The sequence below is a fragment of the Botryllus schlosseri genome, chromosome 3 (genome assembly GCF_051294905.1).
Source record: "Botryllus schlosseri isolate E-star chromosome 3, Bs_hap1, whole genome shotgun sequence".
Taxonomy (NCBI): domain Eukaryota; kingdom Metazoa; phylum Chordata; class Ascidiacea; order Stolidobranchia; family Styelidae; genus Botryllus; species Botryllus schlosseri.
Genome location: NC_137238.1, coordinates 3,157,691 through 3,182,456, shown reverse-complemented (window position 1 = coordinate 3,182,456; position 24,766 = coordinate 3,157,691). Strand labels below are relative to the sequence as shown.

The following is a 24,766-nucleotide window of genomic DNA, read 5'->3' as shown; positions in this document are numbered from 1 at the left end:
AACTTTTCGGGTTTCCTTTATCAAGAATTAACGGCACCATGAAAAGGGTAAAGAGTTTGTATACAATCTTTCGACATTCCATTAATATATATTCCGCTGATTGTCTGTGTAACGTCTTCTGAGTATTGTATAATTTGATTCTCTATTATCACTTTATTATGACTGCCGGAGTACCGGTACAGCTGACTTTGGCCAGCTGCAGTTAATAAATTATACTGCAGTGAATGTAGTTTTGAAAACAATATTAGAGATACCTCAATAAGCGATGTTTGGCCACGTATATTTCAAACGCAAGAACAACGAAACAGCACCACTACAAATTGATCAGCATTCCAAGCATTATTGGTTCTCCTGAGATTTTCTGTGTCTTGGGCAAACCAGTTGGTTGCAAGTAACACAGGCAAAACGGGTATGCTTTGCACATCTGTCGCATCATCATGGTTTGATACCAATCATGCCAGGTATAAAACTCCTATTATCGCCAACTGGAATTTTTCAAAATGCCCTACATTTATGTTCGAGGTAGCCTATTGCTAAAATTGTCTTAAGCAATTCTATCACGGTCATAAACTCTACAATTTTTGTCGGATTGACTTGAATTTAGTACGAATGGACTCGGAATTTAATACTGCGTGTTCACTATTCACAATTCACATACAGAATATGCTAGGTATAACTAGAAACACCTGGGGCAGCTCTTTCTACACACGTATGCGGGACCGTAACTGCCGTACACCAAACCCCCATAATTGAGGAGGGACCTCGAAGGGGGGCCAAAACTATTCGTGAATTAACATAAATTATAGAGTGTTTTTTGAAAATTTATGCAACTTTTTAGAAAAATTATATCATTATATCATATTCCGAAACGTCTCACTCAGCTCGACCGATAAATCTGAATGCATGAGCAGAGATAGCATAAAAAATTTACAGCTATATATATATATATATGCAATTCCCGATCATGTTGACCGATTGGGGGGCTGACGAAGTGCTGTTACGGTCCTGCACGTAGGCACATTGCACAGGTTTCCGGCGCGATATACGCTAAGTGCTGGTAATTGATTATGGCGACTTGTTCCCTTACAGACTATTTGGAAAATGACAAATCGTAGGGACATGTGCTAATCACAGAAACAATCTATAGTTGTCTAATATAAGTGGAACTCGAGATGTGGACTGCATTACTGAATAGTTGCTTGAATTGCAAAGCCGACAGATGTGGAAAGACAGATTTAAGAAAGCTTCCTTGACTCAATTTTAGCAAAATGTGCAGTCGATGGAGCATAGTCTTTCATATCTTTGTTAGCAAGCTGCAACAGCTCTTTTGCTATTTCCGACCACAGCACCTACATGTGTGAATCTGGCTTTTCAACTCTGACGATGAGCAAAAGAAGTATAGCAATAGACTTCAACCGGAAGATGACATCAGATGTAGGCCTACATTGACAACGATAATTCCGGAATACAATAAACTTGTCATGCATGCTTCCATTGAGTGTGGGTTGAGTGAAAAACAGTGCTTGCTTTTTTGTTGAAACCGTATTACACTCTCTTGGATAGAAATTTAAAAAAATATTTTTCAGTAAGATATAGCTTGAGTCCGCGGATATACTGGCAAGCTTGAGATGAGTCCGCGGGTAAAAATGGTTGAGAACCACTGAGTTAGAGTTTAGTGTTGAGAAACAGCCTCTCTATGGCTGTAGCTACGATCCTTCAGTACATGACAAACTTCTGTAAACAGTATAATTTCCGTTTCTGCTCGAATACTTCCCGTATAACGTGATAACATGGTAACTTGATGCGTACCTCTTGACGACATGTTGACAAAGGCTATTGAAGCGACACAAGTTGCTGTAATTTACATACGGGCGTTCATTTTCACGTTTTCACGCTTCGAAAGCAAAATGGAATGGATTATAGAAACAAGAGCAATATGTTTATTTGTTTGTTGTTGTATTCATAGTGTTTTGTCGACTACTATAGTTATAAGACACAGCGTACACGGATGAAATGGCGAGGAAGAGCTTTGATAAACCTCCGACACTTGGGTCGGAATTCAGGAGTCGACCTCGGCCGGACTCGAACCCGCAACCCATTGGTGTTGCAGCTGTGGATTATACCACTGCGCTATCTCGCCACAGTAATATGTTTAGTTTCAGAATTTGTTCAGCCAGCGGTAGAAGTGTAACTGGACTACTAGAGAAAACACCCTAATGTGATCCAAGGAAGCGGTCTTGGAAAGCGTACTCCAAAAAGGAAGTCGGGCTACTAATTTACAGAGGCTGTAGTCAAGTAGTAGAAGTAGCAGCGTAGACGTATATTTAAACTAGAGTAGAAGTAGCAGTTGCCATTTTCAAGTAAGTATATTACTAAGTATTCTAGGTCTAGTTTTAAATTGAAAACTGATAATTGCCGAGTAGAATTATTCTAAGACATAATCATTTGAGGAAATAGTGTAAGTATATGAAAAATCTACTTGAGGTTGAAGTAGAGGTACAAGTATACTTTGTTACTGACCCCTTATGCTAATTTATTGCGATAACTTTCAACTCAAAACAGAAAAAGGGGCGCTTTTCTCAAGCTACATTCTTTTTGGCCAATTTGTTGATGTGACACTTCAAGGCAGTGTTGACTAATAACCACACCTGCCTATTCATGTTCGTATAGTTTCATTTTTGCGCACCATGAGTTCAACAACTGTATAGCTGTCTCTTATAGCTACGTTCATACGTATATATAATGCAAATTTTCTATCACATTTCATTCTTGTAAATTTGCGAATATATTTTGTCGGTAAAATCTAATCAAATATTGAATGTTTGCCTGGCTGTAATTTGAAGGCTAGAATCGGCTTGTCTCTGTATGGTTGTTGTTGTTGTTGTTGTTGTTGTTTTTATTAACGCATATAATTGGCGCTTGCAACATCGTGGTTATTTGCGCCCACACAGTAAATTTCATACATTTCATAATGGCATGTCTTCTTGAACTTGAGTCTTTTTTCGGCTCATTTGCTGCCTCCTTTCAAGAGTTCGGCTCCCTCTTTGTCTGAGCTTTTTCAATGCGCTGTGTTACAGCGGGTTCGGCGATGAGGAGCCCAGATAGACCTCCGACACATAGAAACAGGGCAGAGCCGAGACTCGAACCATCAAGCATCGATGTCGTGACTGCAGTGTTTAACCAACTGCGCCACTCGCTTCCCCGTCTCTGTATGGTGATGTCATATTCTGCGCCGTGTCGTGACATTCATATGATTTAACTGTAACTTGAAGAAACGCACTCATTTTCATATCCTGCTACGTGTGATTGGTTAAAAGCGACACGAAATGGACGTACAGATATAAATGATGTTTTGTATCACTTAATGATGTTTTGTATCACTTAATACGCTTTCGTAGGTCTATCAAGAAATAAAGAATCTCCATTTCGACAGGACGTATAGTGACTCTGATGTCGCCTAATCTATACTCGGGAGGGCATTTTCCCGTGAAATAGATATTGATCATTTTTTGATGGATTAAATGGATTTAAAGATTTGCGTGTTCGATGATGGTCTTTTTGTAATAAAGGTAAATAGTTAACCGAATAAAACTAGGTTCAGATCTCTTTTGGGAACAGGACATCTTATCGATGTTGACAATACGGGACTACAAGATTCCAGTATATGCTGCGTGGTAGCCCGTTATTCATGAATGTTGGAAACCATTAGAAGAGCGCACGGGCCGTTTATCGCAAGGCATCTTAAGTCAGGTATACAGTCAGATATAATGATACGAATATTCAAGTCTGATTGAAGCAAGAACAAGATCAGCTTATGACCTTTTATCGACAGAAGATACGCGTTCAAACGAATCGAATAAAATCACAAATTTGTGCTGCTGAGAAGCTGATCTAATGCAACGCCCTACAATGCATATAGTTGCTGCATTTCCCGATCAACGTTTGCAAAGGGATGGATTTTTTCAACAATATTGGTGCTTGTACTTGCATATTCTGCATGTTATCCTATATCACCATACGTGATCAGATTCGCCTGATGGAAGTGATGACTTCGAAAATTCGCGGCTTGTAATTGTACAGTAAATCTTACACAATATTCATGACACGCGGAGAAGACTATTCGTTATTTTCTCGCAGTAAACTTCTAGCTGACCCATTGTTATTTATAATTTTGTTGAACCATGTTATTTCGCCATTCCCACAAAGGATTGCGCTATTGATATGATATCAGTATCGCTCACGCGTACGATACCATAGTAAAAGAAAAATCTCTTTCGTGAGCCACAAACGATTGTAAATTCTCATTGCTTCGCGAAGCGCAACATTTGCCTTTTCGGGCCGCACTTGTTGGCCTACCTCAGGTTCAGACTTCAGCAATAGCACTATTTACCCCTGGCAATGTTCCCTCTCATTTTTCTCGAGTCAGAGCGCCTGCGCGGTGCCTTGGACAAGAGTGCGCAACGATTAAAAAAAAAAGTCATCACTTCGGATTTTTTGTGCGCAGCCTAGATTTTCTGTGCGCAGAGACCGTTTCAGCACTGCGCATTTGCGCACGTGCGCAGCTTAGAGGGAACATTGCACCAGACCACTTCTATATACGCACGGTACAAACTATGTTGTAATCAAACTGGCGCACACCACCAGACCAGCACCTCTATATACTCACAGTACAAACTATGTTGTAATTAAACTGGCGCACACCACCAGACCACTTCTATATACGCACAGTACAAACTATGTTGTAATTAAACTGGCGCACACCACCAGACCACTTCTATATACGCACAGTACAAACTATGTTGTAATTAAACTGGCGCACACCAACAGACCACTTCTATATACGCCCAGTACAAACTATGTTGTAATTAAACTGGCGCACATTACCGGACTTCTTCTATATACGCACAGTACAAACTATGTTGTAATTAAACTGGCGCACATTACCGGACTCCTTCTATATACGCACAGTACAAACTATGTTGTAATTAAACTGGCGCACACCACCAGACCACTTCTATATACGCACAGTACAAACTATGTTGTAATTAAACTGGCGCACACCAACAGACGTCTTCTATATACGCACAGTACAAACTATGTTGTAATTAAACTGGCGCACATTACCGGACTCCTTCTATATACGCACAGTACAAACTATGTTGTAATTAAACTGGCCTCCATTAACGGACTCCTTCTATATACTCACAGTACAAACTATGTTGTAATTAAAATGGCCTACATTAACGGACTCCTTCTATATACTCACAGTACAAACTATGTTGTAATTAAACTGGCCCACATTAACGGACTACTTTTATATACTCGCAGTAATTTACCTGACACTGCTGACATAGAAGCGTTTTTAAGGGAAGCAGGATGTTGTCTGAGAAGTCTGAGCGCTCTCAATCTCTGAGACAGTTTCGTGTTGAAATTTTCCTAGAAAAAAAAACGAGATGATCAGTGCAAATGAATTTAGACCAATGAGACCAGTTTACTTTACTCAGGGGGGGTTCTGTAAGGTAGATCCTAAGCACGGATACTTTTCCACGAGTGCCTTTCCAAACTTTCGATACGATGACTTATTGGTTATGTCACCATTGTTCAGGATGTGATTTGCACACATCTCCACTACGAGGTTGATAACTTCATAAGCTGTACGTTGCTTCAGTGCTAGTTCAACTTTCACACTGAATTCCGGCAAGGGCATCGGAGGATCGAGGTGCTTGATACTGCATGGTGGCTGTTAATTGATGAAAATATGAGTTAGTGTCCTACTAGAATAATGTGGATATTTACCATATCATCCACAAGGAGATATGTCGAGTTGTCGTCTTCTCGAGGAAGTGTGGACTGCTGAGGCAGACAGGTTAGCTAAATTCATTGCAAAATTTTATCAAATACTTACTGGCGTAGCTGCTTCTGAAGAAGCTAAATCACAGCGGACTGACGGCTCTACGAATTGACGTCATTCTCTAAAAAAACAATGTAACAATTTTGAACGTAACATCAATATGACGGATAATCCCCATCGTTACAAGCAGTACACATGTCCAACATGCCTCGTCATTACAAATTGCTGGTCATCAATAATATGACTGATTTGAGGCCACTGAAATTCATGACCATAAATGCAGTACAACCCACAGATATTGCTATGTCTAATACCGAATGAATTCATTGTGAAATTAAAAGTACAAACATCCAGTTTATGGTAGCTGCAAAATATTTGATCATTTACATACAACAGTTTATCAATACAAATAAATTCTGGTAAGCCATCATCTTTGAGCCTTTCAACAAGGGCGCGACAGGACTTTCAACGACATGTGATGATTGATCACACTCCATATAACCTCTAATAAGCTATTTCCACTAGTAGTTTCATCGAGCATATCACTCAAATCTAATTCTGTTCGACTCTTATGACGTCTCCGGCAATGATTTTTTAACTGATGATGATCGTGAAACACTATTCCACAGAGCTTGCATGTATAAATCAGACTCGGATGGTCCTTGCGACGTTTCAAGAGATGATTTGTAATCCGATCCGAACTCCCAACGAACGGGCACAGCCAACATTTTCCATTTGACATTTACGACACTCTAATATAATTACTTCTAGACAAAATGCAAAGAAAAACATTCTAGATCACTATTCGTAACACCATTTAACACCCTACAAGATGCATCGATCACAACTGCTCACTCAATTGTGTAGATTACCAACGCTAGTAGGGCTGGGCAAAATCGAGTGCCATAGTGCTTCGATTCTAGATCACGGCTCATGCTTCAAGTTGAGTATTCTAGTACCACTCATTATGACACCAAAACAGAATGTAAATTGACAGGATTTAAAGCTTTTTACTATGGTTGGTACGCTGCAATACGGCCAATCAGAGAGAGAGAGAGAAAGAATTTTTTATTCATCATCGCAAGATAACAAAACAGTAAAAAAATAGCAAAGCTTCAGAATCACGGACACATACAAAAAAATGGTGACAGTGTCAATTTCAAAGCAAATGAGATGTGTACGAATACGATATACAGTTCATAGAATTGGCCAATATGTATTATGATTGCAAGATGAAGCTGCAGCGAAGTGATCTGTTGATCATCGAGTCTACTGCAGCTGATCGAAGTAGATTGGCTATAAATTACATACATCGTACTGCAACAGTGAGTTGTAAGACTGACAGGGTAAATGAAAGAGCACATATTAGGATAAATAGAGGAAAAGAACAGAAATTGTACTGGTCTGAAACAAACAAGATATGTTGACCGGTACTAGTTCGCACTAAAAATACATTTTAGCTTTTGTATGATTCAATAAGGAAGGCACGATACATGGTTTTAAATACATATAAAGTATTGCTCCTAATATGCGAAGGAATGGAGTTCCATATTAGAGGACCTTGATAGGCAATGGTTTTGTGATGAGCCTTAGGTAAATACAGATTCATAACAGAACATCTTGTAAAATACTGCTAACACAGTAGAAAAAAGTATTGCAACTTCAATTCCAGTTGAAAAATTGATACCGGTACTCATGGCGAAGAGCGTCTCATACTTGAAAATATCGTCTTTTACCACTACACTTAAATCAGTAAAATTGATACTCATTCAAAATTCGCGTACTTTAATCATTGTGCCCAGCCCTAATCGCTAGTTACGCAATGTTACAAGTTTAAAGCGGAGAGCTATATATAAATAGCTATAGCTGCGTTATAACAGGGCATATTGCTTAAGCTATGCGTGAGTGAGCTAGATACAGATTAGGATCGTACTTTATATCAGATATCTATATAACAGGGTACATTAATGCTTAAGCTATTTATCTACCTTCCAATTTCTTGATATGGCGCTATGCAACGCCGTTACTCGCCAAGAAAGTTTTGAAATCTGCAGCACAACCAGTTCCTGTCATCTTCTCAGCACGTTGAATCGCAAAAGAGCGAGACGGGGACACAGAACTTTCGCAAAGCGGAAAAGAGAAATTTTCTCTATAGCGCCTAGCTTCGTTGGCGGCCATGCACTGAAATCTCTCCTTTGTGATGCCTCAAGCGGATAATTTCGCGATTCTGCCATCTCGTACTTACCGTGTAGAAGAGAGCATGGACCGTTTGTCGCAAGGCATCTCAAGCTGTGGGTCGGATTATATTTCTAGCCGTCAAGCATTCTCAAATCAAGAGTGTTGGGCAGTAGGGTTTGAACCGAGTATTACTGTTTTTAAACCATTTCCAGCGAAATTCAAAAGACTTTAGGGCTTACAAACATATTCGTTATGCAACTAACTTTGGTACTATAAAACGTAGTTTACATTCGCTTAGTTTGATGAGGGAAACTGTCATCTATACATCCCAACGATATCCATCATAATACGGTAACATGATATGGTTAAAAAAATACAGCTTTTAGCGGCATCACTTTAGCTTTTGGCCGCGGTGCGTCATGAAATTATCACCTGCGTTCGACTGATAAAAATCTGCGACACCTTACGTATTGGAGTACTTTTCAGCCAGTCCTCTACTCCTTCTTTGAGATGGGCCGTCTAACTTGGGACCGCGGACTAATATTAGAAGGTCCATCAAAGGGCATAATGTTGAATTACGTCATCAGGAAACTGCAAAACCAGATAACAATCCTCGGACAATGACGCTTGGAGTGGGACTACGCTACCACGTCTATAGACAGTAGTTAGCTAATTTCCGGCATTTATAAATAGCCTAAATAGAGTCGAAAGGGTCCGCGACCACAAAATTTTATGAAGCCCTGTGCTAACAGTAGTTTTGTCTTATCCTGGAAGCAGCTATGTTCAATTATACTTGCGAATAAATTAACATCGTTTCGTCAGTATCGAATACTACTCAAGCATCATATGTAACAGAAACGTACATTACGACCATGCTTGATGTATCCTGAAGCTTTAATTCGGCGATGAGGATGAAATACTGAATGTATTCGTATGGAAACGGTGAAATTTGTATAAATTCAAAGCATGGGTTTTGCCCACCTTGTTGGATATTGAGGGAGGAAGTGTCGTAAGGTTAACGAAGGTAGGCTACCTACTCCACCAAAAGTATGCCTACGAGATTCCACTCCAGCAATAACTAGTCTAACTAGGTGACCTTTTCCCTCAAAGCGTTAGACATTCGCCCCAACCTATTGTGACATCATCTGCGGGTGTTACGTCATAGTGGTTATGTGACGTCACAGCATTGTGAAGAAAATCCCAACTAATATACAATTTATGCAAAAGCCCCAAAATATTCATCTTGGCTACGCGTATAGTCATACGGGCAAGCGTTGAAAGACTTGGATGTGCGTGAATCTGGGTAAGTAAGTAAGTAACGAACCATCTGGTGAAATGAACACCTGTATTAGTCACTTTTCAGCAGACATGGGGTGATTACTTTATGATTGTAATCGATTGCGATTACGATTACTTATGAATGACGCGATTACGATTACGATTACGATTACAGCAACATCAGGAAGTAGTCGATTACGATTACGATTACATTGGAAAAGTAATCACGATTACTCACGATTACATTTATTTTGCATCTTAGAAGCTATGTTGGAAGACAATATATATGGATTGCGCTGAAGAGGCCTAATGAGATAACAAACTCCCTTTAAAAGAGATGCGTCATCTGCTTATTACATCATAATGTACCCATTGCCCATTTTTATAGGGGTCAATTTATCGCGCGCAATGATTTGCATTCTTGCCAGGGCCATAATTACCGCCCCCTTCCCAATGTGGTGGGGAGCGAGCTCGAAGGGGACTCAAAAAGTATTTCGTAAACCAACATAAGTTATAGAGCAGTGGTTCTCAACCGCCAGTCCGCGGACCGGTGCCGGTTCGCGACGACTTTCCAGCCGGTCCGCGAGGTATTTTGCAATTTTATAACTAAACTTTCGAGGTAGTGCCGCTAAATGTTTTTATTATTAGGCGTCCTTCCCAGGGCTTTGGAGCAGCCGTAAATTTAAACGGCTCCAGCTCCGGCTCCGGAGCTCTCTTCTATCATACATTAGCTCCGGATCCAGCTCCGGAGCCGCATTATACCCAGTGCTCCGGCTCCAGCTCCGGCTCCGGCTATGAAATTATCGAATGGTCCTGTCTATATCAGGGGTGGCCCGCGATAGGGTTTTGCGTGGCCCGCGAGGTAATGTCCTATTATATTATCGAAAATGAATTGCTCAGGTTGTGAACTTGCAATGCCAACCAAAAATTACAATTCTGGCTGCGACACTTGGGATGTTGATGACTAAAATATCAGTTCCTACGCATTGGCAGATCCAGGGTCCAGTCACATTTTCAGTAAATCATCGTACATCACAATAAACTAAAATAGTAGCGAAATTTTTCTTCACGCTTCGCGTGATTAATTGTCACATGATTTCTTGCTTGGCATCCTACCCCCTACTGAAAATGAAAAAAACGCCTAATTTACCCGATTGAATCTAACTGTATTCGCAATTACGGAAGAAAGTCTTTTCGCGTGTGCGATCGCATAAAAATCGTCGACAGTGAAATGTAGGCACAAAATGATTGTCGCATATTATCGGAGACCTTCGATATCGATGTGTCCAGACGCCGAATAGTCGTGTCTTTGCAGCTGAGCCTAGCGGGTGGTATACAATAGACCCGCAATACTCTCCTACTTTATTTATAAACTTAGAAAATTGTACCCGCTTGGCGTGGCTAGTGGACCGCGCACTCGTTCGTCAATTTCATGTGCCCCTTTAGCCGAAAAGGTTGGCCATTCCTGGTCTATATAGATTACTAATCTACTAATAGGTTAGTTATCTATAGTAATCTAGAGTCCGTCAGCCGTCAGTAACATCCGATGTAGCAACAAAGACATATAGGTGCCGCCGTGCCGCCTTGTGACTTCATACTGAATACTTGTCAATTGTCGACAACATCATAGTTGCACTAGAACGCAATTTACTCCATGCCATTGCTGTGCACAGCATTAAAATTCAGTTCAATTATGATAAATTAGCAGATGTGGTTGTTGCATATATAATAGCATCTTATATGAAATAGGTCGGAGCCGGAGCTACTCCTCAAATAACGGGCTCCAGCTCCGGCTCCGGCTCCGGCTAAATTTTATGTAGAGCTCCGGCTCCGGCTCCAGCTCCGGTGAAAATGCACGGCTCCGGGGCTCCGGATCCGGGCTCCGGATCCGGCTCCAAAGCCCTGGTCCTTCCCTCAAGATATACTCATGAATTATAGAAATGGGCATTTCGGCGTCAGGCCATACCCCATCACTTAAGAAATACCAGTTTGTAATCGTGTGCGTCCTTTAGTTTAGTACGCTTGGATGATTTCAATATCTATCTAAGACAGTAGGTGACGAAAGATTGATAATCAATGAGGTATTTATTCCAACAGACCAACCCAACTTATTAATTACGTGTCCTAAATTTTCCAACACGACACCTCAATCATCTCCACCGTCTGACAATTCTGAGAGTATAAAAATTTACTGCAATATATATGCAATTAACCATTTTATTGATCGATTCGGTCATGAACTACGTTTAGTAAACTCTTTGCCTATACTCAGTAGATTGAATGTGTTCACAAGTACTGGTGGAAACAACAAATCAGCTGTGAGGTCTTGGGCGATGACCCCTGGAAGTATTGGTTTATCGCCTTGTAGGCCCAAACCACTGTCTTTGAGCAGTTAGGCTGACGATCAGCTTGTGATTATGTGGATGGCCACTGGCCAGGTATAGCTGTTGTCGGGTGTTTTCGTGCGGCGCATTGTCTTCATAGTAGGTATGGTGTGAAACTCTCAAAGGTTTAGATTCGTGTGAACGCGAACGTTACGTGACGTCATATTGCAAATTCCAACCTTACATATTTCAATGAAGTGATATATTAATGTACTTGTAACGTACAGCGACGAGTGAGGCCACATTATGCCACAATGCTGAAGTACATGCTGATTTTTTTAAAAGTCAGCAAATGTATCAACTGGAGCAATCAAATGATATAATATTCCCATAAAATTAATATCTTCCGTCGTTTTGCCAACAATAAATTCGACGAGGTCCTGCAACGGAATACAAGCTTACGGCTTGACGATCTGTGCCAGACCGGACAATGTATTCCGCGTCTGACTATTGATATATTGATATTGAGCTGAGTGTTAAACGAGCTTGTATACTTGCATCCCATTAACACGTTATACAGAGGCCAACACACCAATCGCACAGATTTGGTTTTTATGATACAATAAACATATAAAATCAAGATGGATCCCGTACGCTTGTTAGATTTTTTACAGTAGACATTGATGTAATGTTTACATCAATTTCATTGATTGGTGTAATGAAGCATGATTCGCTATCTACCTATATGTAGCGTATTTCGCTCTTGACGTTGTGTGATTGCGGGTCAAGCTCAAAGCAGAGACTCACTAAATATTCATAAAAGGAAAGCTGGATATTTCGTGCAAACTATAATATGTTGATATTTTTATATTGCCAGCGTCATGCATAGTGACCCGAAGTTGAAAAGCAAAGAATTTCAACCAATGATGTTATGATGTGAAAAACTTTAATATATGAAAATGGTTCACGGTGCGGAACCTACGAAGATCCGTTTGTGAACGTGAACCTCTAAATTTCTGACGTTCACACACAGAACGCGAACATGAATCTCACGCTCACACCATCCGTAATTCATAGTATAATAAAACCAATTAACGACTAGTGGTAATGGGCAATGAGCAAGGCAGCACGTCAAGGTGCTTAGTTCGACCCCGAAACGTTCGTTCTCTCGATACTGTCGAAGAGAATATTAATATTCGAGTTAGCTTGGTCGGTTAAATCCATTGACTTCGGCGCGAAAGACTGTAAACGACTCTCGGCGTTAGCACGTTTATCTAGGCAAGGCGATTTTACCTCGACTAAGCAGACTCACTACGGTAAAATCAGATGGATGCCGCAATGAACATAATTAATTACAATAAAAAGCCTCAAAATGTTACTCTCTAGCACCATATACTCGCATAAAACAGTTGCATACTGCACGCTATGAGTTGATTTCAATTTTTGAAAGTCCGCCGGTCCGCCGAATATTTTTTCAATTTTTACCGGTCCGCGAGGTGGAAAAGGTTGAGAACCACTGTTATAGAGTATTTTTGAGAGATCTAATTAACTTGAAAATCCTCTCTAGATCAGTGATTCCCGACCGCGGCTCTGAGAGCCACATGCGGCTCCGAGCTAGCCAACTTGCTGCTCCTATTGACGTGGGAAAATCCAACAAAAATATTTTAAAATCAATTTAGAACAAACAAAAAATTGATTTTCAAAAATTACACTTGCTTGGCTTGGAATCTGGAGTTTATAATCATGGGTGGAGACCAATTCCTTTGCTGTCGAGTAGCGATTCTCTACTCAGCAACGATTTCGTTACTCAACTCACGTCAAGAAGTATGCTCACACTCAAATGCGTTTGGATCGTCACTCAAATTTAAGTCTGCTCATCATCAGACTTAATTAAGTGCCGGTGGTGTTGCAACACGTTTTACAAAGCTATCTGACCATCAAACCAATGGATCATTTGACTTGATTGTTGAGTTCAACGGCCGCATTGACGGAAGGAATGCTTTTTTCGCCATAATGAAAATGTTTTCAAGTCCTATTGTAGTTAATGTGGCCACTGACCCTGTTAATTTACAACTTGAGTTGCTAAACATGCATTCAGATATAAAGACATTACAATTTGTTTGTGCGACTCACGAAAGTTTTTCTTCTAGTCTGCTACGCTTGATCCACTACAATATCGTTTGGAAGAAACCGGAGGTCACGAATTACCAACATACACTTAAGTAATTATAACAAGATACCAGAGGTTATAATTATGAATTACGTGCCGCAGCTCTACATGCAGGTAATTCTGTGGCGAGATCGCGCAGTGGTATAATCCACGGCTGCAACGCCATTGAGTTGCGGGTTCGCGTCCGACCGAGGTCGACTTCAGAAATCCTTTGTAAGTGTTGGCTACTCCTCGCCGCCTCATCCGCGTAAGCGGTGTCTTACAATAAGCCTGGAAGTGGGCCGTGCTACAAGTCGGCAGATACGGAATCAAAAATGAAGAAATCGACCTGGTGTAAGTGACCGGTGTAGTCGACAAACACCACGATTACCTCAAACAAACAAACTCTACAGGTGAATCTGACCATCGGGGGCTGAGAGAGGATTAAAAATCAATAGTAATATAATGCAATTATTGACGAAATTTAGTCTTCATCTTGCGATTTCCACCCTACGGGGACGGTATGGGGTCCTAATTCCAGCTACAGCCCAGCATGCTAACATGATATATATAGGCCCATGGCCATGGCGGCAGGTCCCAATGTTGAGTAAAGATTGGCGCCCGTTTCGAGTAGAGTCATATGAGAATAAGACGAAGCGAACATAAAATTCTGCCTTCAACTTAATACAGATATTGTACTGCAAGCTGCCGATACGAGACACGGCAAAAACGGCTCGGTTTTGATATATATATATATATATATATATATCACCAGCTGTTGATTTTTACTGCTTCGTTGTGGAAATCGCAATGTTTTATTTGACGAGTACAAAATTTCAAATCTTGATGTACGTAATAGGCCTACTGCTTGCCAAGCAGTTACGGCCAAATAGCGTATAACGGAGCACAAGCATAACCAAACATCAACCATAAATTACAATTTTAAACTGGGCAGAGCGGAGATGAATTATCCTGCTGCGAGGTAGTGGAACGCGTTGATAACCTGATATATAGCACGACGGGTGTTCTTACAATGACACTAATGTGCGACGTATGTGTACATCGAATATCTATTTATATATATTAGTGTGGATAGTTCTTACGCAATGACGCGCAAAGCTAATAGGCTGCTTCTGACGTAATAATGAGCTGTGGCATTTGAAAATCAGACGTTTGTGCTGTCACGAGCCTGGTATACTATCTCTTCCTTGTTCACGAATGTTCAGTTTATGTCATAGTCCTTGCAAAAATAAAAAGTAATCGTTCTTTTACAGAGAAATCGATTAAATATGGGAAGTAGTCGATTACGATTACTTCGGGATTTTTTCGAATGTAATCGATTGCGATTACGATTACTTGAAAATGCTGTAATCGTCGTAATCGATTACGATTACTAATCGCGATTACCCCATGTCTGCTTTTCAGACTCATTTTTGACACCTCTGGTATAAAGGATAGAAATGAGAGATGTTTAATTGCCTGGTTATCTATGTGAATGTAGATGTTCAAATTATATTGGATCACAGTAAGATTAAGATGACAATGCGGTTTCATTGCGACATATACTGCTGTATCCACATTAAACCGAACAATCGTTCAAACTCATTGCCGCTGGGAGCACAAGCTGAAACTATCTGATGTTCTATTTCCGTAATAACTACGTCAACGATTGTGATGTGCGCATGACTTTCAATGCATCCAAATTCCACTCTGCAAATAGTCATAGCAACGCGGAAATAAAACAAATACCCGTACATGCAGATAGGGCCTACAGTACTAAAACAAAACAGATAGTATCGCAAGCTATATGTTGTAGACTATACCGTCGACGTATAGCTAACAAAGAAGAAAAGAAGACATCGCTGCGTTTGCAGGAAGTTGGAATCGGACATTTGAGGAGGTAATGTTTGACAATTATAATTGATGGCTGCAAATTCCCGCCCATAGGATACATGGAAATTAATGATTTAACGAGGAATGTTACGAATGCAGTATTGTTCTACAAGTTATCGACCAAACAAAGTGTTCATAAACACTCCGCTCAGAATACAAGAGAGTCATTTTAATTTCATCGTCTTAAATATTCAGTCCACTACGATTAATTCGAATCGTTTGATTCTCCTCACATTTGGCCGAATGAAACGACTTTGTCCGAATTAGGTGAAAACCCAATTGTTCGCTTCATCGTCATGTACAAAGGCAGACAATAACGCATTGAACATGCCATAATGTTGCGTGATAAATCAATTGCATTTGCGCGATACGACAGCAATTGACAATTGAAAAAATAGTGTATTACTTTGTAAAGCTGGCACAGTATTACACTAGTTCATTGTCGATTGTTACTGCTGTAGTTATCGTTTTTTAATCATAATCACTCATATTGTGTTAAAACGACCGAAGTACTGTTTATTTTGTCATAAGTAGCCTATATAGGGCAAGCTTTTGTTGCACTAAAATCGCGACAAAGTTGCACTTAATTTTGACAAGAGTTGTAGTAAAAAGTTGCATTTATAAATTTTTCAATTGGTAGGGTATGAGATACTCGAAAGGTTCAGTTGTATAACCTAGTTCCTGCAGAGTTGTCAAATTTGTCACTTTGCCATTTCACGAACATTCTGGCAAGACCACCTTCCGTTTTTTGCCGGTACACAGCAAGAAAATTACGCAATGCGGGAATAATTTTCCCCAAAAAAGCCCAAAAGCATAGCGATAACCCACTCGTTAAAACAAGTCAAAATACACACCCTAAACCCCCTAGCTCTGTAAACTTGACCCAAGGCGTTGCAGAAACACTCACCCTTGGCGACTTTAACAAAATCAACAGCCTGAATATGTAAATTCGGCGTTCTCGCATGGGCGTTCGTCACACGGGAAATTATCTCAAACGATTGAATTTATAAAGCGATCTATTTTCGTATTGTTCGGACACGGTGGTGCTTGGCAGGGATAGTTGAACTTCTTGTTTTCAAGCGATTGTGTCATAGATTACACAGTGAGATGCAGCTAACCCATCATGTAGGTATTTGTTTTGCAAATCAAAGAGAATAGAACCATGGGCTACTAGAAATAGCTTATAGCATGCTTTTAAACCCCCTTTAGATTTTTACGCAATATTTGATCAAAGTTGCAGTAGAAATTGGTGTGAAAAAGAGAGAAAAGTTGCAAAAAGTTGCACTATAAAACCCCCCAAAAAGCTTAAAACATCATAGTACATAGCATATGGGAAGCTGTAAAACAAAAGTTGCAAAAGTTGTCAAAACTGGCCCCAGTCATAACTTAATGTTAGGAATTACCAGTCTGTGTACGAATTAAGCGAAAAACTATCTGAATTCTAGGGATATATTTACGCATAATTTTACTTCTGTTTCGTTCATAATCATATTGGCCGATTAAAGCGGATGTTCGGGTTATCCGGTCCCGTGACCCACTTTGTTATTCTCGCCTTCTTGTTTCTCAAAATTGCCCACGTTGGGAACGACTTCTCAAATCAGTCCAATTCAGTGGTTCTCAACCGGGGGTGCAGATTGGTGTTTGTGAGACTGCGGCAATGGAACTGATACATGAACTTGGGCAAATATTAACTTTTTCATCTCTCCTATCCTAGGACATAAACCTTTGAGTAGCTGTTTGTCAGTTGGTCGAATCTGGACCGCTACACTAAAATGTCCACCGTATTTCTATTGCAGATAAAATATTTTTACGAAAAAGTAACCTATATAACAATACATCGATCCATGTCAATCGACGTGACGTGTCACTTCTTCCCTTTTCGAGATTGCTGGCACACATTGTTCACTGTTGCACTCTCTCGTCGCGTTCAAGGGAGAGAAAAATTTAGATAGTTGCCAGCCGGTAATCATATTGGTACACATTGGTACACATCTTGCCCACATCATCATCATCATCATCATTGGTTTATTATAGGGATGGTGTGAACCTCTGAAAGGTTCGGGTTCGTGTGAACGCGAACCTTTTTGAAAGGTTCTGTGTGAACACGAACGTGAACCTCGTGACGTCACGTGACGTCATATTGCTAATTCCAACCCTATCTTCCAATGAAGTGATAGCCTATATATATATATTAATGTACACGATACCTAGCGAAGACTCGGTCCACATAATGCCACAATGCTGAAGTACATATCGGCATTTTCAACGTCGCTAAATGTATCAACAGCGGTAATCAAAGGATATAATAATTGCGTAAAATCAATACATTCCGTCGCTTTGCCAACAATTTCAACGAGGACTTACCAATGAATATAAGCTTACGCCTTAACGGTCTTAGCCAGACCGGACAATGTGTTCTGAGTCTGAGTATTGCTACATTGATATTGAGCAGAGTGTACAACGGGTTTCTATACTCGCTACCGATACCACAAACAACAACAAGTTATGCAGCAGTAACAAGCACCTTAATCGCACGGATTTGGTTTTAATGATACGGTATAAAGATATGAAGTCAAGATTGACCCCGTACACCCGTTCGATTTTTTACATCAGAAGACGATATCAATGTCATTGATTGGTTGAATAAGCATCATTCGCTGACTACGTATATCGCTCGTGATGTTGTATGATTGCGGGTCAAGCTCAGAGCAGAGAGTCACTAAATATTCACAAACGGAAAGCTGGTTATTTCGAGAAAATTTTTGCTACAAAGCAACTAAAACTTTTAAGGTTGTCGAGGTGCATGTTGCATGCTCGTTAAGCGTTGATTTATTATGCTGCCAGCACCATGCATATGGAGTGACCCGCAGTTGAAATGCAATAAATTTGAGCCAAAGATCTTATAATGAAGTGAAAATTACAATTTACCAAAAGGTTCACAGTGCAGAACCTACCAAGGTTCTGTTGTGAACGCGAACCTCTAAATTTCCGAAGTTCACACACATAACGCGAACGTGAACCTCACGTTCACACCATCCCTAGTTTATTAGCAATTTTATCAGTTCAATACACCACAAAAATGCGATACAATGAAAAGACAGGAAGATGTCGAAGCGACAAGGAGTAGTCTATGGAATCTGACACCCACCTTGGCCTAGGCGATGTAAAGAGGAGGCATGCACACTGAATGAATGAAAGTAAGGAAGATAGTATAGAAGAAGAATGCGACAAGAAATAGGGCGGCATGTCATGGGAAGCGAGATCGATAGGTCAGTCGTGGTCCGGTAATCTTGAGGATGGACTGTATTTATTGAATTTGAATTTATTGAATTTATTCAAACGCATGTATCATGTATCATATCAGACAACTCATACTGGCCTCTCAAAGTTCATTTGAATTGCATGTGGGAGGGATCTTAATTTCCTTAGCGACGACCGATGACTTGCTTTGGGTATTACATCGAATTTGTTTTAAATATATAGCAGCATTCACACCATTTCATTCAGAGATAGCTTGCTGGCGAACGCGTGATAGTTCAATCTTGAACGACGAATGCTCGCCGGAGGCCTCTTAATTAACGCCCGTGTGGTATAGTGTGGAATACAATACCCCTATGCATTGAAAGTAAGCGCATTTTCAAGCCGTATCCGTATCTATCAATGACCATCTTTACATAAAGTCACCAGTGCAACCATGGATACTCGTTAGTCATTACAACGCGGAAGTTAAGACTACCACTTACATGTAAAACAAATTTAACACAGTTAGAACTACTGTTATGTGAAGCGGTATCTTGTCGTAGATGCAACGCTGAAAATACTTGCATTTGATTCACGGTTTCGTTTGAGATTTAACGCAGATCTTGGAATAAGGTAAAGAACATGGATTGATCGTGTTTAGAATTATAAAGAGATCCCACTATGCTTGTACCATAACGCAGATAAGAAATTTTGCACTATCCCAGTTCAATGCTAAATTCTGCTTGCGTATATAGTTGCGTATTGGTATTAGTGTCAGGGCATAAGGGTAGATCTATGCAATTTCTCTCACAGATAAAGAGAAACAAAACTATGAGTATTCGATGTGACTGAAAATTATTAAGATTGTGCAGTCTATCGTCAAGGATATCTAGGTTCATTTGGTTTCAGCAACTCATACGGAACACATTATAAATTTTTTACCTCGTACACAGAGTCACCATAATATACTGAGTCAATAGAGCAGAAGTGACCGTGTTGTCACAATGTCGGTATTATATTCCTAGCGAAAACAGTGTGTATTCACACCCAAAAGGTATAGAGGCACTTCGTCACTCACTACCTCTGATTAGCAAAATGTATGTGCAGATATATGGATATGCGTATAAATATATATATGCGGAAATAATGAGGATTCGGTGCTGGAAATACCAGTTTACTGTGGAAAATTTGAAACATCGATTGGCCGTACCGAAGCATACGAATCATGTCGTACAGGGGTTCTCAACCCGGTCCCGCGAAGAATTTCCAGGGGGTCGCTAAACCTCTGAATTTGCAAAATGCTTGATAACCTAATTTTCATTCATTTAAATTAGAGAAGTCTCGAGTCAGTTTATCTTCATAACTGCTGAAACCTCAAGACTCACATCAATAGAATGGCCATCTGGGGTGAAATATCCGACCGTGCAAATTGATCGCAATTGCCAAATTGCCAATAGCCTACAGATACAAACATATTATATTGCTGTTTATAAATGTTCTGTTGGGGTTTACGGGGGGAAAAGTAGTAAGGTCAAGTGGAATGACTTCGAAATGTTTGCGAAAATCCACTTTTTCCTGTGATATACGTAACCACCATTCCAGAATAACTTCAAGATGGGCTGCTACTAGATAGAAATGACTATATAGGCTGGACGTTATATGTTTATTAAAAATATGGTGCGATATATGTTGCGATCATAGCCAAACGTGTCGTCGGCTATTGACTTCGCCACCACGTATCTTTGTGGAAATGGATTTGCAGCACTCGTTCATGTCAAATTGAAGACAAAGATCTTCAAGACACGATCACGTATTTCAGGAAATGGAGCTACAGAATTCGCTGTGAAATAATAAAAGTGCACGAAATTTTTGCATATAATATGATGTTATCACTAAGCCTACAGTTAATATTTGCACCAGACAGATAACGTTTGCACGAAAATTGAGATAGATTCGAATTTAAACTTTGGAGGGTCCGCAGGGGTATACGCGACAGTCCCAAAGGGGTCCGCGAAGACGAACAGGTTGGGAACCACTGATGTAATACACACTACGTACGTTAGTGGTAATTACATATCTAGAAATTCGTGATTAACGTGCATCATTTTCGCAAAGTGAAATGAAATAGTCATGGTTGAAAAATACCAAATATTCTTTAATGTGATCTAGAAATGGCATTGTATTCTTTGTGGTCGCGTAAAAGGTGTTCGTGTGAGCCTCCACATCTTCCACACTGCTATGAAGTCATAATAAGAGATACTAAAATACTCGAATCGAAGCATACTACTCGATTAAGAATCAAATCACGGAGTCACTCGATTTTGCCCAGACTTAATTACTAAAACAAGGAATCTCCACTACGTTTATTCTATGCTTATGATATTTTCAGAATGAACCTATATTATATTCATCAATTCATTGTTTATCTTTAGACAGGAAATTAATGATATCCGCGATGTTCGCCCACTGGATATCGTCCATTCTCTTGCTTTTCGGGATGAACTCGCTTGGAATTAGAGGTGGAGTATTTCTACAAGATCATTAAGTCAGTAGTGTAGTATCAAGAGTCGAATAATGTCGAGGTAGCTTACTGGTATAATTCACGGCTACAACACCAATTGGTTTCGGGTTCAAGTCCGACCGAGGTCGACTCCAGAATTACTACCTAGGTGTTGGAGGTTTATCTAGGCCAGTGGTTCCCGACCTTTTTCGACTCATCGCCCCCTTTTGAAGCTCCACACCGATCATCGCCCCCCAAATATTGGGAACCGAAAAACAGCACTTCGTCAGCCCTTCCCCCCAAAAAACGTTGGTCTTTGGCCCCATGGGGTGATAAACCAAACCCCAGACCCCCTCAGCCAGTGGGCTTTTTGTCGCTACATATTAGCTATACCCTATTTCCTATACTGTTTGGTGAGTCACCGTACTCCGCCTAAACGCGCGAAGCGTGACAAATTTATATAATTCATGTTTGAATCAGTCAATATCGTCGATGTGGTATGTTGGTAAAGGTAGGACTCCTGAATAATAATTAAACATCTTTGGGCGGAATCGTTGTTATATTGACTTCTTAACATGATGCTATTTCGTGACCTATATCCTATATCTGCTATGTCAGAAGATATGGAAATCGTCAAAACGTACCAAACTAAAAGATGCACATGATTTCATATTGGTATTTCTCTACTGGCAAATATTTCTTTCCTTGCGGGATGGCATTTGTCCTGTAGGGTTAAGGTCACCAGGACAGGAACATTCGACGCCAGCCATTGAGGCGCCAATGGACAATTAGACATATATGTATCTATATCGAAGTTTTCTGTCAGCACAAGGGCATTCCTTTTCGGACAAGGTCTTCTCGCTGCTGATCGTTCCGACACACTTCTCGGAGCCGCGTGTTACATGGTATCAAACTTCATAAGTCTTGGTGCGTCGTGGCGCAGTAATGGCCGACGCCGAATTCTTCCATTTCCTTAAATCATGCGTATTTTTGTTGGGTGACGGGGACCCCAACATCAAGATACATGGAAATATTAAATCGCGCACAGGCGAGAAATTTTTGAAAAAGTCGCATCCATTTCTAAAAAATACGCTATCATTTGGACTTCCTTCGATTTCAGGCCCCCCACCCCCAATTGGGGTGTTTGGGGTGAGGTAGTTACGGTCCCGACTCCAATATAGTCGTTTTAACATGCCATCGCCCCCCTAGACCGCCAAATCGCCCCCTAGGGGGCGATATCGCCCACGTTGGGAACCACTGATCTAGGCTCCTCTCCGCCATATCATCCGTGCAAGCAATATATTAAAAAGCCTAGAAGTGGACCGTGCTACAAATCGGCAGCTACGGAATAAAAATGATGTAAATTGGCCTGGTGTAAATGACCATCGTGTAGTCGGCCAACACCATGAACATCATAAACAAACAAGAGCCAACTTCGGAAAGAATATGCATCCAGGGATGCTGTTATTTCCGTTCACTCGAACAATTCGATACACAAGACACAATGTGACGAAAGGAACAGACAGAGCAGATGTCGAAAGACCATGTGCGCCGTGTTAATCTAACAACCATAGAGACACAATGCCGTGTTCATGTAACAGCGACTATGCTTATCAATCGATTCTGACAATTTAAATCTGCAAACAATCCAGTCCAACCTACTCATTCAGCATAAGTAACGAAGATTTTCAAAAAATACTTATCATAGTCAGTTGAGTTTACAGGCACGTATTTGTCTAAAACTGGAAACACTCCAATAATGGGACATTTATCTTAAACCAATAGCGTTATGTCTCCATCATCTAGCTCAGGGGTGAGCAACCCGTGGCCGTACGGCTGCATGCGGCCATAGGAGGAAATTGTGCGGCCTGTTGACTTGTAAATTGTGAAACATGAATAAGTGAATAATAACAATTGGACTGGTCGACCCGAATATGCATCATCATTTATAACTTGCCCTAAATTTTCGAAAACACTCCCTCCATCAGATCTACCGGTGAATCTGATCACATGGGCTGAGAAAGGATAAATATTTGATAGTGATATGTGAAACTACTCAGATTAAATGACGAAATGTATTCGTGAATCTGAAAAATTTTTCGCGGTTCGCGCGATCATAACAAGTTTCAGTACCTATTCATGACACGACCATTACCGATATTTCTATGTGTATAGTAAGACGATATGAAAAAGTAGATTGGTCCGGAGTTCACCCGAAATGGACATGGGCAGTTTAATATGGATATTTGATGTCCATTGCGACTATGTCCCGGAATGCGACGGTAGGCTACAATAGTAATCGCAATGCCGCCGTGAATAGCAAAAAAAGGTTGACCACCCCTGAGCAGTAGCGTAAATATAAGCCGAATTGAATAATAGCAGTAATTTCTTTCAGGGACCCATTTAAGGATTACTCATTCGTTTTCAGGGGAACACCATTGTCTACCCGAAAAAGAAGTCGATGTGACAATGACGGTATGTCAGGATTTATGAAAATAGTAGGATAATTCCATACGTTGAGCCGTTAATTCATTTTATAGTTTGGATACAATCAATTCCCGAAGTTTTGATTTTCGTGGAAGATATTTTTCGGTTCAATCTCACCACAAATTCAGTATCCCTCCATACTGACCTACCTCGGGTGATCCAGCAACTGTCTTCGATTTCGGTTCAACGTTCTGATCGTCCCCGTTTCAGCCTGTAAATTCCGAACACCCTATGTTAAAATACTGTCAGACTATTCTCTGCTCTACACATAACAAATCTCACAGGCACTTCAAAAGTAGGATCCTTTCCTATAATTTTCGCATTCAATTCTAATCGCTTGGCGTTGGTCGGTGGTTAAGATCCCCGAACGCACTATCACATATTGCATAATTATTTCGTTCTCATTTTTATACTCTCATCAACGAGTGAAAATGACGAAACTTGAAGCAAATTATCTACTCATGTAATTTTGATGTGAGCGATTTATGATATTTCAAGTGTGCCACTGAAATCTGCGACCACGAAGAGGACATAAAATGATCAGCAGCTAGATACAGAAATATATAGGCCTGATTCCCAAGTGAGTCGTTTTCGAAGTATCTCTTACCAGAGAAATGACAATAAAGTCCTGTTAAAAAGGTCAAATGAAGAGGGTAATGTAAAATAGCAATCGAAGCAAAATTCAGAATTCACTGATTTAACGGTCGCTGTTGTATGGTCTTGTGCACCAGGCCAGTTCGAACTCGACCTCACACGAAATTAGATTGGTTGGGTGACTAATACAAATTAGATAGCAGGCTGATTAGCGGATGGATTAAATCATAAGGCCGTTGCTAGTTCGTCTGCGTGTAACGTGATGTTAGTTA

At 40.4% G+C, this 24,766-nt stretch overlaps 1 protein-coding gene and 1 long non-coding RNA gene across 2 annotated transcripts in view; one reads left to right on the top strand and one right to left on the bottom strand.

Annotated features, from left to right (window-relative positions):
- LOC145435479 (uncharacterized) overlaps positions 1 to 24,766 on the top strand; it is a 286,197-nt gene that overhangs the window by 69,888 nt on the left and 191,543 nt on the right. The window lies entirely within an intron of this gene.
- On the bottom strand, positions 5,405 to 5,974 carry LOC145435262 (uncharacterized). The gene is made up of 3 exons (XR_013913770.1): positions 5,906 to 5,974; positions 5,797 to 5,853; positions 5,405 to 5,740 (listed from the first exon to the last, which is right to left on the bottom strand). It is a non-coding gene; the product is annotated as an uncharacterized LOC145435262 (long non-coding RNA).